At 39.3% G+C, this 19,747-nt stretch overlaps 1 long non-coding RNA gene across 1 annotated transcript in view; it reads left to right on the top strand.

Moving 5' to 3' along the window:
• Positions 1-19,747, top strand: part of LOC137223811 (uncharacterized) — a 201,245-nt gene that overhangs the window by 52,611 nt on the left and 128,887 nt on the right. The window contains exon 4 of the long non-coding RNA XR_010943074.1: positions 10,264-10,409. This is a non-coding gene — a long non-coding RNA (uncharacterized lncRNA). The remainder of the gene's footprint in view (positions 1-10,263; positions 10,410-19,747) is intronic.

Here is a 19,747-nt window from a genome sequence, read left to right as displayed (position 1 = left end):
ATTAATTTTAAAAAGCTAAGAACTATGTCATAACTAGAGAAAGGGGATCTAATTTGACATTACTGTCAAGAGAACACAAATTATGTGAGAATCTTGATTGTAATATAATTATTGACTTTACTGGAATGAAGCCAAGAAAAATAAATTTTACTCTGGAAATAGATAATTTGTGAGCTATATACATTTTTACTTTTTACTGATGCAGACATTGCTGGCACATCAACAGAGTACTCAGATGTATGTAATAATAATTAAATTCATATGTTTTAGATATATTGCTAGCTTTTGATCTCATAATAAAGTACACATATCTTTTGATTTTAGGATTTTTTAATGACGTATAGTTGATTTACAATGTTGTGTTAGTTTCAGGTGTACAGCAAAGTGATTCAGTTATATATATGTAGTTTTTCAGATCCTTTTTCATTGTAGGTTATTACGAGATATTGTATATAGTTCCCTGTGCTATAAAGTTAATCCTTATTGTTTACTTATTTTATGTATAGTAGTGTGTATCTGTTAAACCCATACTCCTAATTTATCCTCCTGCCTTTCTCCTTGGGTAACCTAAGTTTGTTTTCTCTGTCTGTGAGTCTGTTTCTGTTTTTTAAATGAATTCATTTGTATTATTTTGTTAGATTCCACACATAAGTGATATTATACAATATTTGTCTTTCTCTTTCTGACTTACTTCACTTGGTAAGATATTCTCTAAGTCTACCCATGTTGCTGCAAATGGCAATACTGTACTCTTTTTCATGGCTGAGTAATATTCTTTATCCATCTTCTTTATCCATCCATCTGTTGATGAACATTTAGGTTGTTTCCATGTCTTGGCTATTGTGAATAGTGCTGCTATAAACATAGGGGTGCATGTATTTTTTTTTTAATTTTTAAAATTTTGGGGGGCAGTGGGTCTTCGTTGCTGTGCGCAGGCTTTCTCTTGTTGTGGCAAGCGGGGGCTACTCTTTGTTGCAGTGTGTGGGCTTCTCATTGCGGTGGCTTCTCTTGTTGCGGAGCACAGGCTCTAGGCACGTGGACTTCAGTAGTTGTGGCTCACGGGCTCTAGAGCGCAGGCTCAGTAGTTGTGGTGCACGGGCTTAGTTGTTTCGTGGCATGTGGGATCTTCCTGGACCAGGGCTCAAACCTGTGTCCCCTGCATTGGCAGGCAGATTCTTAACACTGTGCCACCAGAGAAGCCCCATATCTTTTTGAATTATAGTTTTGTCTGGATATATGCCCAGGAGTGGGATGGCTGAATCATGTGGTAGTTCTATTTTTAGTTTTTTAAGGAACCTCCATACTCTTCTCCATAGCTGTTGCAACAATTTACATTCCCACCAACAGTGTAGGTGGGTTCCCTTTTCTCCACACCCTCTCCAGCATTTATTATTTGTAGACTTTTTGATGATAGCCATTCTGACTGGTGTGAGGTACACCTCATTTTAGTTTTGATTGGCATTTCTCTAATAATTAGCAATGTTGAGCATTTGTGAAAGTAGGAGGATGGAATAAATTTTATTTAACAAGTTAGTAGCTTGATCTATCAATTTAAGCATTTAAATAAACAGTATGTGGCTTCCATTTGTCCCTCTGCCCAGGCCTTGCAAATGTAAGGAGTAGTCCTTTAGGGGTGTGACATCATCTGATTCATGTTTTTAAAGGATGAGAAAAAGCAGCAAATCTATACTCATTTCTAAACCTGATTTATGTTTTAAAAAATATTTTAAAAAACCAATGAAGCTATATTCCTTTCTGAAACACAAAAGTTTTAAAAAAGGATTTTTCATTCATTGATTTTTTCCTTAAATGTTTAGCTTACAGGAAAGTTAGATATTTTAGTATGGGAAAGAAGACACAATTTTCTTGGATTAATCTTTGTCCCACAGCATGTCAGTTATGGATTCTTGGATGCTGAAAAGTCCATATCAACCCTCTTATGTTTCCTACAGCAGTGGTTCTCTGTGCTGCACATTGGAAATACTGTACTTGTAGAGTTTTTAAAGCATCCATTTGCCTGGGCCCCCATGGTGGAGATATGCATTAATTGGCATGGGTGGGGCTCTTTAGCCTATAAGAGCTCTTGGTGACTCTACTGAGAGGTCAAGGTTGAGAACTGTTGTTTCAGAGGCTCTTTGCTGTCTTCTACTTTATTTAGTAAGTTTAGTGATTCCCCCCACCTTTTCTTTTATAGGCTTTCCTGGTAGGTACCATCTCTTTATTTCCCTGGCAATTTTCCTCCTTTAACTGGTTACAAAGAAAATAATTATCACTTTATCAGACTGTGATTGCCTGGAAAAATAAAGCCACATGTGGGTTAAAAATATAGTTGACTTAATTGGGAGGCAACCTCAGTGGGATTTGAGCCCGTTAACCTTTTGTACCAGCTTCAGGGAGATGGCATATGATATGACTTAAAACATTGTTGGACAGTATAAATATAGTGTATATATATAAATCCACAAATCTGATTTACATTACTCATGAGAGGCTGTTCACAGAACAGCCTAAAATGTGGCTATCCATGCCAAGGTTTCTCTTAATATATTTCATGTTGGACTCAGGACCAAGTTCATTCCCGAGCCTTATAGCAGACTGAGTGATGATGCTATAATGAAGGACAGAGCACCTGAGCCCATAAAGAAGGTGCAACATAATGGATATGGGGCAGGTTGGGAAGGACTTTCATGAGACAGAATCATAAAACTGCTTGTGAAAGGTCTTTATTAAAAAATATGACTGTTGTTAGCATGGTCGTTGAACAGATTTCAGGCTGAGCAGTGGCCTTTATGATCTGAGGCAGTAAATTCACTTTATTAACATAAACAAGTCTGAAAGGACAGAGTCAAGGAAGCTTCAGAATACAAGAGGTCCTCTGGGTGAAGGGTTCTCCCCTGGACCCCAGATCATTATTTCTGGAGTTATGCTGACTTTTTGTTTATAGACCCTTCCTAGCAATTTACATTCTCCTTTTTAATATTTTTTTTCATTTCATTGAACCCTTTCATTGTGTGTTGGCTCTTCATATATGTTAATTTTCTTCTTTCTTTCCATCCCTACCACCACTACTGCAGTCCAAGCTACCAGCCCCTCCTGCCTGAATTGCTGTAACAGCCTCCAACTGCTCTCCCTGACTCCTGTCTTTGACCCCATTAGTCCATTCTCTACATTCCACCTTCCTGATCCTCCTAAAGTCTAAATCTATTAGGTAACTCCTCTGCTTAAAAGCTCAGTTATTCCTCACTACTCTTAGGATAAAATTTAAATCCCCAAGAGAGTTTACAAACCACTTCATACCCATCTTCACCTGCCTCTGCCACTTCCTCTTCTCTCACCTGATCCCTACCCTCCACCCTCTCCCTACCAGTTAAGGGTGATCCACCAACATCCTGAATCAGAATTAACTTAAGATGCTTGCTAAGAAAACCAAATCTCTGCATTCCAACTAGTACTGATTGGACCAGAACCCCAGGGAGTTCCCAAGGGGAGTCTTCTAAGTGCCATTTGGAGAACGATTTGCTACGTCATTGAAATTGATGAAAGAGATAAAATGCAAGGCACCTGGATTGCAGTGGTTGAACTTGGCTTCATTACCCAGAGCATCCATCAGAGGATGATTTCAAAGGTCAAAGTGGTCTGGTTGGACAGAGATATTGTTGGTTCTCTGTAGTTATTTATCTGATATTACCACAGTTAGAAATCTGAGAATCCTTTGAATACCCTTGAAAGTCTCCTTTTAAAATACAAGCAGTCAGTTCCTGCAGTGAACCACAACTGCCCCCTGCTTCTGCAGGAGACCCTCCAACATTAGCAGGGACTGTGAGAATGCACACAAGAGGAAATACAATGAAAGAGAGCTGAAATGACCAGATCTCTTCATGGAAGATTTGGACTAAGTTGTTTTACCGAAAAACACTTAGAAAAGAGTCGTGTGGCTGACAATGTCTTGGTGCTCCAGGTGGGTGTCAGGCCTGACTGAGCCTCTAAGGTGGGAGAGCCCAGTTCAGGACATCGGACCATCAGAGACATCCCAGCCCCACGTAATATCAGTCGGCGAGAGCCCTCCGAGAGCTCTCCATCTCAACACTAAGACTCAGCTCCACTCAATGACCAGCAAGCTACAGTGCTGGGCCTCCATGCCAAACAACTAGCAAGACAGGAACACAACCCCACCCATTAGCAGAGAGGCTGCCTAAAATCATAATAGGTTCACAGACACCCCAAAACACACCACCAGACGTGGACCTGCCCACCACAAAGACAAGATCCAGCCTCATCCACCAGAACACAGGCACAAGTCCCCTCCACCAGGAAGCCTACACAACTCACTGAACCAACCTTACCCACTGGGAGCAGACACCAAAAACAACAAGAACTATGAACCTGCAGCCTGTGAAAAGGAGACCCCAAACACAGTAAGTTAAACAAAATGAGAAGACAGAGAAACAGGCAGCAGATGAAGGAGCAAGGTAAAAATCCACCAGATCAAACAAATGAAGAGGAAATAGGCAGTCTACCTGAAAAAGAATTCAGAGTAATGATAGTAAAGATGATCCAAAATGTTGGAAACAGAAAGGAGAAAATACAAGAAATGTTTAACAAGGACCTAGAAAAACTAAAGAGCAAACAAACAATGATGAACAACACAATAAATGAAATTAAAAATTCTCTAGAAGGAATCAATACCAGATAACTGAGGCAGAAGAACGGATAAGTGACCTGGAAGATAAAATAGTGGAAATAACTCCAGAATAAAGAAAAAAGAATGAAGAAAATTGAGAACAGTCTCAGAGACCTCTGGGACAACATTAAACACACCAACATTCGAATTATAGGGGTCCCAGAAGAAGAACAGAAAACGAAAGGGACCGGGAAAATGTTTGAAGAGATTATAGTTGAAAACTTCCCTAATAAGGGAAAGGAAATAGTCAATCAAGTCCAGGAAGTGCAGAGAGTCCAATACAGGATAAATCCAAGGAGAAACATGCCAAGACACATATTAATCAAACTATCAAAAATTAAATACAAGGAAAAAATATTAAAAGCAACAAGGGAAAAGCAATGAATAACATACAAGGGAATACCCATAAGGTTAACAGCTGATCTTTTGGCAGAAACCCTGCAAGCCAGAAGGGAGTGGCAGGATATATTTAAAGTGATGAAAGGGAAAAACCTACAACCAAGATTACTCCACCCAGCGACGACCTCATTCACATTAATGGAGAAATTAAACTTTTACAGACAAGTAAAAGTTAAGAGAATTCAGCACCACCAAACCACTCTACAACAAATGCTAAAGGAACTTCTCTAGGTAGGAAAAACAAGAGAAGGAAAAGTCCTACAATAACAAACCCAAAAAAATTAAGAAAATGATAATAGGAACATACATATCGATAATTACCTTAAACGTAAATGGATTAAATGCTCCAACCAAAAGACACAGCCTGGCTGAATGGATACAAAAACAAGACCCATATATATGCTGTCTACAAGAGACCCACTTCAGACCTAGGGACACATACAGACTGAAAGTGAAGGGATGGAAAAAGATATTCCATGCAAATGGAAATCAGAAGAAAGCTGGAGTTGAAATTCTCATATCAGGTAAAATAGACTTTAAAATAAAGACTATTACAAGGGACAAAGAAGGAGACTACATAATAATCAAGGGATCAGCCCAAGAAGAAGATATAACAATTGTACATATTTATGCACCCAACATAGGAGCACCTCAATACATAAGGCAAATGCTAACAGCCATAAAAGGGGAAATCGACAGTAACACAATCATAGTAGGGGACTTTAACACCCCACTTTCACCAATGGACAGATCATCCAAAATGAAAATAAATAAGGAAACACAAGCTTTAAATGATTTAGACAAGATGGACTTAATTGATATTTATAGGACATTCCATTCAAAAACAACAGAATACATCTTCTTCTCAAGTGCACATGGAACATTCTCCAGGATAGATCATATCTTGGGTCACAAATGAAGCCTTGGTAAATTTAAGAAAATTGAAATCATATCAAGTATCTTTTCTGACCACAATTTTATGAGACTAGATAACAATCACAGGAAAAAATGTGCAAAAAATACAAAGACATGGAGGCTAAACAATATGCTACTAAATAACCAAGAGATCACTGAAGAAATCAAAGAGGAAATCAAAAAATCCCTAGAAACAAATGACAATGAAAACACGATGACCCAAAATCTATGGGATGCAGCAAAAGCAGTTCTAAAAGGGAAATTATAGCAATACAATCCTACCTCAAGAAACAAGAAACATCTCAAATAAACAACTTAACCTCACACCTAAAGCAACTTGAGAAAGAAGAAGAAAAAAACCCCAAAGTTAGCAGAAGGAGAGAAATCATAAAGGTCAGATCAGAAATAAATGAAAAAGAAATGAAGGAAACGGTAGCAAAGATCAATAAAACTAAAAGCTGGTTCTCTGAGAAGATAAACAAAATTGATAAACCATTAGCCAAACTCATCAAGAAAAAAAGGGAGACGACTCAAATAGAATTAGAAATGAAAAAAAAGTAACAACTGACACTGCAGAAATACGAAGAATCATGAGAGATTAGTATAAACAACTATATGCCAATAAAATGGACAACCTGGAAGAAATGGACAAATTCTTAGAAAAGCACAACCTTCCAAGACTGAACCAGGAAGAAAGAGAAAATATATACAGACCAATCATAAGCACTGAAATTGAAACTGTGATTAAAAATCTTCCAACAAACAAAAGCCCAGGACCAGATGGCTTCACAGGTAAATTCTATCAGACATTTAGAGAAGAGCTAACACCTATCCTTCTCAAATTCTTTCAAAGTATTCCACAGGGAGGAACACTCCCACACTCATTCTACAAGGCTGCCATCACCCTGATGGCAAGAGACCTGTATGCAGAAAACTATAAGACACTGATGAAAGAAATTAAAGATGATATAAACAGGTGGAGAGATATACTATGTTCTTGGATTGGAAGAATCAGCATTGTGAAAATGACTATCCTACCCCAAAAATCTACAGATTCAGTACAATCCCTATCAAACTCCCGATGGCATTTTTCACAGAACTAGAACCAAAAATTTCACAATTTGTATGGAAAACACAAAAGACCCCAAATAGCCAAAGCAATCTTGAGAAAGAAAAACAGAGCTGGAGGAATCAGGCTCCCAGACCTCAGACTGTACTACAAAGCTAGAGTAATCAAGACAGTATGGTACCGGCACAAGAACAGAAATATAGATCAATGCAACAGGATAGAAAGCCCAGAGATAAACCCATGCACATATGGTCACTTATCTTTGATAAAGGAGGCAAGAATATACAATTGAGAAAAGATAGCCTCTTCAATAACTGGTGCTGGGAAAACTGAACAGCTACATGTAAAAGAATGAAATTAGAACACTCCCTAACACCATACAAAAAATAAACTCAAAGTGGATTAAAGACCTAAATTATAAGGCCAGGTACTATAAAACTCTTAGAGGAAAATATAGGCAGAACATTCTGTGGCATAAATCACAGCAAGATCCTTTTTGACCCACCTCCTAGAGAAATGGAAATAAAAACAAAAATTTAAAAATGGGACCTAATGAAACTTAAAAGCTTTTGCACAGCAAAGGAAAACATAAACAAGATGAAAAGGCAACCCTCAGAATGGGAGAAAATATTTGCAAACGAATCAACAGAGAAAGGATTAATCTCCAAAATATACAAGCAGCTCATGCAGCTCAATATCAAGAAAACAAACAACCCAATCCAAAAATGGATGGAATAACTAAATAGACATTTCTCCAAAGAAGATATACAGATTGCCAACAAACAAATGAAAGGATGCTCAGCATCTCTAATCATTAGAGAAATGCAAATCAAAAGTACAATGAGGTTTCACCTCGCATCAGTCAGAATGTCCATCATCAAAAAATCTACAACAATAAATGCTGGAGAGAGTGTGGAGAAAAGGGGACCCTCTTGCATCGTTGGTGGGAATGTAAATTGATATAGCCACTATGGAAAACAGTATGGAGGTTCCTTGAAAAATGAAAAATAGAATTACCGTATGACCCATCAGTCCCACTATTGGGCATATACCCTGAGAAAATCATAATTCAAAAAGAGTCATGTACCACAATGTTCATTGCAGCTCTATTTACAATAGCCAAGACATGGACGCAACCTAAGTGTCCATCGACAGATGAATGGATAAAGAAGATATGGCACATATGTACAATGGAATATTACTCAGCCATAAAAGGAAATGAAACTGAGTTATTTGTAGTGAGGTGGATGGACCTAGATACTGTCACACAGAGTGAAGTAAGTCTGAAAGAGAAAAACAAATACAGTATGCTAATACATATATATGGAATCTAAAAAAGAAAATGGTTCTGATGAACCTAGTTGCAGGGCAGGAATAAAAAGGTAGACATAGAGAATGGAGTTGAGGACACTAGGAGGAGGAAGTGTAAGCTGGGACAAAGTGAGAGAGTAGCACTGACATATGTATACTACCAAGTGTAAAATAGATAGCTAGTGGGAAGCAGCTGCATAGCACAGGGAGATCAGCTTGGTGGTTTGTGACCACCTAGAGGGGTGGGATGGGGAGGGTGGGAGGGAGATGCAATAGGGAGGGTATATGGGGATATATGTATACATATAGCTGACTCACTTTGTTATACAGCAGAAACTAATACAACATTGTAAAGTAATTATACTCCAATAAAGATGGTAAAAAATCAATCAATCAATCAATAAAATAGGTAACTAATAAGGACCTATTGTATAGCACAGGGAACTCTACTCAGTACTCTGTAATGACCTGTATGGGAAAAGAATCTAAAAAATAGTGGATATATATATATATGTATAACTGTTTCACTTTGCTGTACAGAAGAAACTAACACAACATTGTAAATCAACTATACTCCAGTAAAAATTAATTTTAAAAAATGCAAGCTGTCTTAGACATGTAACTTGCAAAAAGATTTTAACTTAGAACTTTTGAGATCTAGTTAGAGTACAATGACAAGAGAATGGAATTTAGAGTCAGATAACCTGAATAAGGCTTGAATCTGTCTTCACTGATATTTCAACCTTGGGCAACCTTGGGCAAATTTAATCTCCTGATTAAATTATAGTTTCTTCATCTGTGAAATGGAACTGATGGTATTGTGAGGTTTAAATGAAGTGAAGAAATGTTTTGTAAACTGTTGATTGTCATCACTCATGTTTGCAGTTATTGTTTCTCTGGCTTTGGTTTAAGAAGGAGGCGAGTAATGGACCCACAAATGGGATATTTAGGATTCAGAAACTATTTTGAAGTGGATTTCAATGACATCATGATATATCAAATTTTGTGGGATACAGCTTAGAGAGAAATTTACAGCACTAAAATTGAAAACATTTGCTCTTCAAAAGGAGACACTTATGAATATGAAAACACAAGGCACAGAATGGGAGATAATATCTGTAAAACATATATCTGACAAAGGGCTTGTATCTAGAATACATAAATTACTCCTAAAACTGAATAATAGTATGACAAATGACTTAGTAAAAATAGGGAAAAGATTTGAACAAACACTTAACCAAAGAAAATATACAGATGACTAGTAACCACATGAAAAGATGCTCAGCATCATTAGTTATTATGGAGATGCAGACTGAAACCACAAAGTGATATACTACTATATACTTAGCCACTAGAATGGCAAAATTAAAGTTTGACCATATCAAGTGTTGGCAAGGATGTGGGGCAACCAGAACTCTTATCCACTGATGGTGGGAATGCAAAATAGTACAACCACTTAGGAAAAGAGCTTGGTAGTATAGGAACCCACTTGGAACCCCAGAGTTGGTATATAGTTTATTTTAAGCTGAAAATATTTGGGATTCAACAGATGCAGAAAGAAGCCTTCTTGGAGCTTTCTTTATTTAACTAAAAGTGGACCCTTCTGAGAAATGAGGATTGCCATAAATTTCCTCTTCCAGGCAGCTTCTATTCCCAGGAGGGAGACCAAGAATAAACCTGTTATAAATCCCTCTCTGGGGTACAATTATGATAGCAACTGGGAACAAGTAATGATAGCAAAATTTATAATCCACTGAATAAAATAGGAATCCATCAGTCCACACTGGTATAAATAAGTAAATAAATATATATAAATGGAAAGTTTGATTAAAATAGGATAGTTATGTAGTTTCAAAGTAGCTCCTCACAAAATGCTTATTAATTACAGGGAAAAAGGGGATAACCTCAGGGTGGAAAAGCCTGGCACACAACGTGCATCAAATGATCTAAGTGAACATCACCAGCATGAGGACAAAAATATGGGGCACTTGATAGGACGTGATGGAAAGTATTTCTGTGATTTTCCTGCCAAAGGTGAGTAATCTGAATCTAATGATGTGGAAACATCAGACAAAGTATAAAGGGACACTTTTTGAAAAATAAAGCAAAACAAAAACTGGTTTATAATCTTCAAAAGTATCAAGGCCATGAAAATTAAAGAAAGACTGAGGAATCATGCCTGATTGTTAGAAACTAAAGGGACATGAAAAATAAATGCAACATAAAATGGCAGGCCATGAACAGGTTTGGTAACTTTTAGCTTTGTAACACACCTCTGACTTGGGGAGAACAGCACTTTCATACAGGGACTCTGTGAGGTTTTGATGAAAGGCAATGAGATCATATCTGTGCTTTGCATTTCTTAGAAGTGGTACAGGGTATTCATGCATAAGTACTGCACAGTTTTAGTTTTTTACAAGACTATAATGAAAATGGAATAAAGTGAGGCATGAGTTTCTAAAAAAAAAAAATTAAAAATAAATAAATAAATAAATGCAGCACGTAATTCTGGATTGGCTCTTTTCCTATAAATGACTTACTGGGAAAAATGGTGAAACCTGAATGGGGTCTGTAGATTAGGTGGCAGCAATGTAGCAGTGTTAATTTCCTGGTTTTGATAGGTGTGTTTTGATTATATAGGCTAATTCTCTTGTTTGTAAGAAATTTACAATCAAGTATTTAAAGTATACATTAAAGTATTTACATTAAAGTATTTTGTAAGAAATTTACATTAAAGTATTCAGGGGTGATAAGCATCATACTTACTCTAAAATGGTTCAGAAAAGAAAAGTTCTTCGTACTACACTTGCAACTTTTTTTTTATGAATTTGAGATTGTTCAAAATAAAAATTTGAAAAAATGTATACAAAAGAAATCGTCTTGTAGAATGGATTGATGTAGGGCAAGAGAAGTCAGGCCACCAGGCAAGATGCTTTTGCAGTAAACTGTATACAAAGGACAGTTATTTCCAGTAGAATAGTAGTAATAGAAATGGAAAGAAGTAAAGAAATTTGTCATATGTTTAGGAGAAGCAACTGATGGCAAGTGGAGCTTGAGAGAAAGAGATAATTTAAGGATGATGTCTAGGTTTGGGGACCAGACACCAAGGTGGTTAGTGATGCCATTTTCTGAGATGGGGAAGAGTGGTTTGGGAATTAAACTAAGAGTTCTGATCTAGACAAGTTAAGTCGGAGACGTCAGTGAGATATCCCAGTGAAGATGCTGAATAAGCAGTTGGAAATATGAGTCTGGCACTTAGGGGAGAGGTATCAACTTTGGAGTCACCAACACAGACATGATTTCAGCCATAGGACTGAATAAGATCACTGTTTCAAGCAAGGCTCTTGGCTGAAAACATCTGGATCTCCCCTAGCATAAAGGTCAGACAGAGTAGTGTCAACCCTTCAACTTTGTTCTTCTTCGGCATTGTGTTGGCTATGCTGGGTAATTCTTCTTCTTCTTCTCCTTCTCCTTCTTCATTTTGTCTTTAGAGCAGTAGGTTTTCCCTCAATGAAATCCTTAACCTCAACATTTGGGATTTACTTTTTCTTTGCATTTTGACAGAAGAGAATGGGGGAGGCTGTTTGATCCTTTGATGTTATTATTAAATCCACAGATATGAATTTCCTGTGGCCTGTGATCCTGAGAACTTAGGACACTTGGAAGGTCACCATGAAAAATTTGTTCTGTTGATGACATTTTCACCCTTCTCTTATTACTTAGAGGCTTCAGTATGAGAAGTATATTTTAGAAATTCATGTGGAAAATAATTTTTTTTTAATTGTGCTATTTTGCCTTCAAGTGAAGCTATAGTTCTCCTGGGCTGACATCATAGCCATTTCCTCACCCTTGGTTGTAAAGGCCTCCAGGAGAAAATTATGTGATTGTATATGTAAATCAGATCGACTCTTTAGATTAAAAAACAATGCTTGCCTGATGGCTGTATCTGCCTGTCCTTCATTCTAAAGGGCTCTTAAGAAAAGTGACTGTTAGATTTTTCCTATGTTGTATTTGTATTTGTATTACCTGGGTTTGACTTTTTTTTTTTTGTGGTACGCGGGCGTCTCACTGTTGTGGCCTCTCCTGTTGCGGAGCACAGGCTCCGGATGCGCAGGCTCAGCGGCCATGGCCCACGGGCCCAGCCGCTCCGCGGCATGTGGGATCTTCCCGGACATGGGCACGAACCCGTGTCCCCTGCATCGGCAGGCGGATTCTCAACCACTGTGCCACCAGGGAAGCCCCAAGGGTTTGCCTTTTTTTTTTTTTTTTTTGCTGTACGCGGGCCTCTCACTGTTGTGGCCTCTCCCGCTGCGGAGCACAGGCTCCGGACGCACAGGCCCAGCGGCCATGGCTCACGGGCCCAGCCGCTCCGCGTCATGCGGGATCCTCCCGGACCGGGGCACGAACCCGTGTCCCCTGCATCGGCAGGCGGACTCCCAACCACTGCGCCACCAGGGAAGCCCGAGTTTGCCTTTTTGAATAAGAACTTCGCCAATCTATCTCTACCTAAAATACTGTCAGTTCACTCTTGCAGTAAGGAAATGGTGAGAAACCCATTCTTACCTCCTTTTTCCAGAAGAATCAAAACGTCAAATTTCAGGTGTAAGTGCCAGTTCTGGAGTCAGATTGTTAGGGTTTAAACTGTGTGCAAACCCTGTTAAAAACCTGTGTGATCTTGGTAATTCACCTGATCTACGTCCCAGTTTCCTCATTTGTTAAAAGGGAATATTGTGAGGATCAACTAAAATAGCTCTTGGAAAGTTCTTAGTATAGAGCTGGCCCACGGTAGGTACTAAATATGGAAATTTTGTCATTACAGTAAGTCCCCTACATACAAACCTTCAAGTTGCCAACTTTCAAAGATGCAACGTCAGGTGGGAATGAAATTGCCGTTTGCCCTCCATCTCCTATTGCTGACAATCCTTCAGCTCTCCTGTCTCCCACCTCCTCTCCCTCCTCCGGTCAGTAACTCTTCTTGCCTGTTCACTCGATGCCAGCTGCTGTATGCCAGCTGTCGTACTGCACTACTGTACTTTTCAAGGTACTGTACTGTAAGATTAAATGTGTTTATTTTTTGTTTGTTTTTTATAAATTATTTCTGTGAAAAGCATTATAAACCTATTACAGTACAGTGCTATATAGTCAATTGTGTTAGTTGGATACCTAGGCTAACTTTGTTAGACTTACAAACAAATTGGACTTACGAACTCGCTCTCAGAATGGAACCCGTTTGTATGTAGGGGACTTACTGGAACTTTATTATTATTCACCTTACTGTTCTAAAACCATCCTTCTTGAAGGGACAGAATTATGACCATGTCGTAGCTTGAGCTTTTTCTAAGCTTGCATAGCATCTTCTAGAGACCTCGGTTACCGTTCTTATCACATGGTAGTAGAGGCAGAGCTGGCCTGCAGCCAGGATGCCCAGGTGCACTGGCCAACATCTCTGACTGGCTGGTGTCCATAGTATGAAGTTAGTTATATATTTTGAGTATCTCCCTGATTATAAATGTTACATTGCTGTCTCCCCTGTTGGATTGAGAGCTCCCAAGGGCAGGGTTTGTGCCTTATTGATTCCCAGTGCCTGAGACCGTGCTTGGCACATAGTAGATTCTATATAACTCTTTGTCGAAACAAAAGAACTTGTGGGACTTTGAGTTACCATAGTGGACTTGAGATATTACAGGAAAGCTAGCTACCCTTTGGGTGGAACTGTGAAAACAAATAATAGGGAGGAGCTGTATGTAGGGAAGAAGGTGGCCCTGAGCCCTGTCTCAAGTCAGATCTTGGTAGGAGTGCCTCCAGCCTGTAGCATTTTCCCATCAGCTTTTACCAGTTAGACATTTGCTCTCAGACGATTGGAGGTTCACTTTGGGAGGCATTTATTACTTGTCTCCTTTGAGGTGTCGAGCTGTGCAAACTGGCCACCAGCTGCTGCTTAACGACCCGTGCCCTGTTGTCACGTATGCCCTTCTTGCCTCTATTCCCACCTCTGCGCCTCCCAACCCTCTCCCACACATGATTAATGTAAGGGCTGCAGACAGCATGTGGGTTCCTTATCTTCCACCACCTCAGTATAGCCAGAGGAGAGGAGAGATTCTAAGATGTTTTCAAAACATATATGAGGAAGGAATAAAAAAATTCCCAACTAGTTCAACTGGCTGAAAAAAGCCTACATACAGTCTTAATACCAAGAGAACTTACATGTATAATAAAATAATCCTTTCCATTCCATGGTCCTGTGGTTGGGATTGTGTTGGGTAGTTTCTAGGCCAGAAACTTCTCAGAGCAGTGCTTTTCATTTTGGGGGTGTGGAGGTGGAATCTAAACCCAAATCTAATCAAATGTATGATAAAAGTGTGACTAGTGCCAAAAAGGCATAGTAAAAGCTAATTCACGTCTGAAATGAAATTGTAGACTCCACTGACCATAACAACTAATAATAGGAGCTTGAAGGCAGGCAGAGTGCTGGGATGAGCTTTGTGAGACACCTCTGAACCTCAGCACCCACTTTAGAAACAATTATCATAATGATAATGAGGCCACCTAATGCCACATGAATAGGGTGCAAAGCAAGACAAAATGTGTGTGTGTGTGTGTGTGTGTGTGTGTGTGTGTGTGTGTGTGTAAAAGAAACAGAGAAATGGAAAGAGAAAGAGACAAAGAGAAAAACTGAAATATAATTCCTTAAGGTAATTTTTTCTTCTTGGGGAAGGAGATTGAATGAATGGAAAGAAGTTTAGGCCAGGAATCAGGAGACTTGGGTTTAGACCTGGAGCTTGGTCCCCCTGAGGCTCTTGCTTACTTGCCTGAACCTTGGCCGCATCAGTTGGGAAAGACCTCATGGAGTTACTGTGAAGTGATAACAGAGGTACAGCTGCCTTCAAAGTAAACTGGATAAGTAATGCGAGCCACTGTTGCTATTTTTACAGAGGTGTAATACCACGATTAATGATTAACAAAGGGTGATGTGGTAGACCTGCATATACTATCTTAGGCAGGCTGTCTGCTCAAAGCTATTTCTATCATGACTGAATCACGCGCCAAGTCTCATGGCTGCTGGCTCATAACAAAAAGGTATAGTCATGTTGCTAAGATTATACACCAGCAATTATCTCTCAAAAGGAGATAGATAAGAGAATTAACTCAGCACTCTAAGAACAACCTGGGAACCTTTTAGGAAATAAAAACTATAAGATGCCCTGGAGTAAAAATTTAATAGCAGAAGTTGTATTTTCCCCTTTCTCCCTCCCTCCCTTTTTTCCTTCCTTTCTCTTTCTCCCTCCCTCCCCTCCCCTCCTTCCTTCCTTCCATCTCATTCCACACTGTTTTTTTTACCAACACTATTATTTTTCCATTTTTTATGTAATAAAACTGCATGTCTTGCAAAAAGAAGTAGTACAAAATAACTTTTAAAAAGGTAAACTCTGATGGTATGTTCTGCTGTGCACAGATTAAAAAAATTGGAATGTGTCTCCTATTTGCTAAGTAGGTGTCATCGTGATTTAACAAAGACCTGGGAGAAAAGGTATTAACATTGGTGTTGGGGATGGAAATGACTGAATGTCAACTAGAGCCATTTCCCAAGAAAAATTTTACTGTATTATGCAAGTGAAATATCACTTCACATTCTCTAACTCACTTCTTTAAACAACAATCAAGCACCGTCTCTGTAAGACTGTGCTGGGCTCTGGGAGGACTACCAAATAAATAGAGCAGGATCCCTGTGCTCAAGGAGCATCTTGTCTACTCTGGGAAGCATTAGAGGTGTCCCACTGCAGTGTACTGGTAAGATCAAATCAGGGCCAGGGCTCAACATAATCATGCCTTTGTCTGTATGACTTTTTTCACTGTAAATGCCATGCCCTTTCCTTATTAGATGGTGGACTCCTTATAGATCAGGTTAAGCAGTGGCTCCTCTGGAATGTCTTCACTGCTCGTCCAGAGTTAGTTAGCAACCTCCTCCTATTTATTTCCACAGTACTTGGGGTCACAAAGACCCGGATTCAGATGTGGGCTCTGCCCCTTATTTACCCATGTCTGTGGGTAAGTTACTTGACCTCTTTGATCATTAGTTACGTCTATAAAACGAGTGTAATAATACTCCCCTCCAGGTGGTGGCGCTGTGAAGGTTAAATGAACTAATATAATGTAGATGCCTGGAAATGTTGGTGATCCTCAAAACATGGGTTCAATGAATAAATGATAATGTTTATAATCCTCTGTTAAAAATATTTGTAAACCTTGACTTCCACACTAGCTTACTGTCATGCTACCTACCTGCATCTCTGAAGCTTTACCCATAGAAAACTCTTCATAAATATTTGATGACTAAACTAATGAAAGAATGGATGAAAAGTGATCGTAGTGGGTAAGTAAAAAAGAAGACAGAGTTAATTTACCACTATGCTCGTGATTAAATTATAATTTTGTGAACTCATTAACAAAGTGGGAGCAATCAATTGATTTTGTTAGAAAAGGTAAAGCAAATATCGACAACCCAGCAATGCTGCTGATAGTGTGGCCTGACAGTCTTGACAGCTGGAGTGAATTAGCTTTGAGCTGGATATCTTATGAGCCTTAGGAACTACCACAATATTTGGGTGAAGAAGGTAGTTTTTCCAAAACACGGCATGCTGTCATGTCACCAGGTTGTTTTCTCTCCTAATGACAGATTATTTTGATGTTTTGGTGTAAAAGTACTCCTCCTGTTATCAGTTTATAATAGATTAAAATGAGGTACACAAATGTGATCATCATAATTACAGTGACTCTGGGTTTATGATTTTCTCTATTAATTATTCTTTGGTGGTTTAGCAGTACAAGAGTTGGAGATATCAAAGATGGCTCTGGTTTTATGTATTACCACCCCGTCTTTTTACTTCCTATGAGTAAACATTTACTAAATGGATATATACCACCGTGAAAATATCCTCATCTTCAGCGCTAGCATTGTCATTTCTCATATGGAGGGAACTATCTTTGATTAGGAAAAAAATATATATATCTTAGAACTTTTAATTAATTATTTATTTTTGGCTGCGTTGCGTCTTTGTTGCTGCGTGCAGGCTTTCTCTTTCTTCAGCAAGCGGGGGCTACCCTTTGTTGCAGTGCGCGGGCTTCTCATTGTGGTGGCTTCTCTTGTTGCGGAGCACAGGCTCTACGCACATGGGCTTCAGTAGTTGTGGCATGTGGGCTCAGTAGTTGTGGCTCGTGGGCTCAGTAGTTGTGGCTTGTTGGCTGTAGAGCACAGGCCCAGTAGTTGTGGCGCACCGGCTTAGTTGCTCCGCGGTAGAAAAATATCTTGATAAATCACTTGGGGGCAAAGTAAGATCCTGTGAGTATGGGATGGAAGGAACTAACGAAACAAAAAAGACAGCAGGATTGGGCAGGAATTTGAGGATGAGACGGGGGGTGGGGGGGAGATGGAGAGAGGAGGGCTGAGCAACAGGGGAGGAGGCAAGAGCCCAAGCTGTGGAAACTGCCCAGGGACTCATGGAAACAGAATTGTTTAAAACTAAATTGCAAGTTGTTTCCACTACTGGGCTGTACTGCAAATTGTATCTCTGGAAACCTTCAAATCTTTGGGTGGAAATTATGGGCAGCCTGAGTCCACTTCTGGGTTGATATAGTCCCAGACAGGGAGATCACGAGCAGAAGATAAGAGCCGGAGGGAACCTTGAGCGGAGAAATGCCGCTTGCACCCCCTGCCCTATCCCACCCCTGGGATTTTACAGGAATCCTGGGGAGGGGTTCAGACTTTCCACATTTCTCTGAAAAGATGAAATCTTTTCAGGATCTTAAAAGAAGGGAGAGTAAAGAAGTGGCTAAGAGTGTTAGTTCAAATCTCTGTATTACTTGGGGCAAGTTACTTAGCTTTTAAAAGTCTCATCTGTAAAATGAAGCAAATCATGATAATAGCACCTACTTTGCAGGGAGGATTAAATTAGATAAAACTAGTGAAGTGCTTGGAACAGCCCCTGGCACATAGCAAGTATTTCATAAATGTTAGGTGTTAGTGTAGTTATTATATATGTGAAAAAAATCTATTTCCGTTGTGTTTCTGGTCAAAATGATTCTTTTGCTTAGAAGATTCAGGCAGTGAATGCTGCCAGGACTTACACCTTCCAGAGCAATGATGAGGGCAAGTCTCAGTTCTTGGCAGAGTCTTTTTACTTGACTATGTTTTCAGGGTGGCAACACCCGTGTGTTATATGCAGAAAATATCTTCCTTCCTTAGGCCAGTGACTTTGACTCTGGCTCACCAACACATAGTTCCCAACTTTTTGACAGTGGTGATAGTGTTTTGGAAATGTGCCTGGATCATCATACTAATCGTCCCTTATATTTATGTAATAACCTTTTAGAGGTTACAAAGGGCTACATACACCACCTCTGTGAATAAAGATACCCTTATCTTCATTTTGCAAATGAGAAAAGCTGGTTATCCACGTCACCAGATTCAAGGGGACTGCAAATTAGAGCCCAGGTTTTTGGACTCCTTTTTCATTGATATTTTGAAAGATGAAGGGATGTTCTTTATCATCTAAAGTGGCTCTAATATGTGCAAACTCCTGCCCAGAAAGAGAAAAGCAGAGGAGGATAGTTTTGAGCTATTTTGCATATCAAAGGAGTTAGTTTTGATTGTTTAAGATCAGAAGTTTATGCCCAAATTAAATGCAAACTTCCAGTGCTAATCTTATATATTTCCTTCATTTGAATCACTTTGGAATTTGTGATTTGCTTTAGTCAGTCAACTAATTTAATAAAAAGAAAATCATAGGCTCCATTCTTGGAGCAATTCTAGTAAGGTCTCCTTTATGTACCAAAAGACACTATTCCCTTGAACTTTCCATCTCCCCTCTTCTCATAGTTCAAAATATCACCCCAACCCTGGCGCCAGGGTGCATGTCCTTTCCAAATTAAAAGGGAGATGCCAGTGGCTGCATCAGTTACTCTATGTCCTCTGCCCTCTATTTTTATCTTTTTTATGTGATCACAAGATAACAAGCCTATGACCCATAATGCCTTAGAAGACAAAATATTTGGAGAGGAAGGGGTGGTGTATGGTGGAAAAGGAGGGCAGACAAGGGAAAAGAGGGGCCCCAATGAGGACAATAACTTTAACTGGTGAAGAAGCCTGATTGGAGGAGAAACTAGAAACTTGCTTTGTAAAATATTACTTTAAGTATCTGTTAAGTAAACTGAACCTGAAAGTTTGAAAACTCAGGTGGGGACTTCCCTGGTGGTCCAGCGGTTAAGACTCCACACTCCCGATACAGGGGCCTGGATTAGATCCCTGGTCAGGGAACTAGATCCTGCATGCCACAATTAAGATCCCACGTACCACAACTAAGACTTGGCACAGCACC

This window comes from Pseudorca crassidens, chromosome 4 (assembly GCF_039906515.1).
Source record: "Pseudorca crassidens isolate mPseCra1 chromosome 4, mPseCra1.hap1, whole genome shotgun sequence".
In the NCBI taxonomy this organism is placed as follows: domain Eukaryota; kingdom Metazoa; phylum Chordata; class Mammalia; order Artiodactyla; family Delphinidae; genus Pseudorca; species Pseudorca crassidens.
This window is presented reverse-complemented; position numbering and strand designations above follow the sequence as displayed.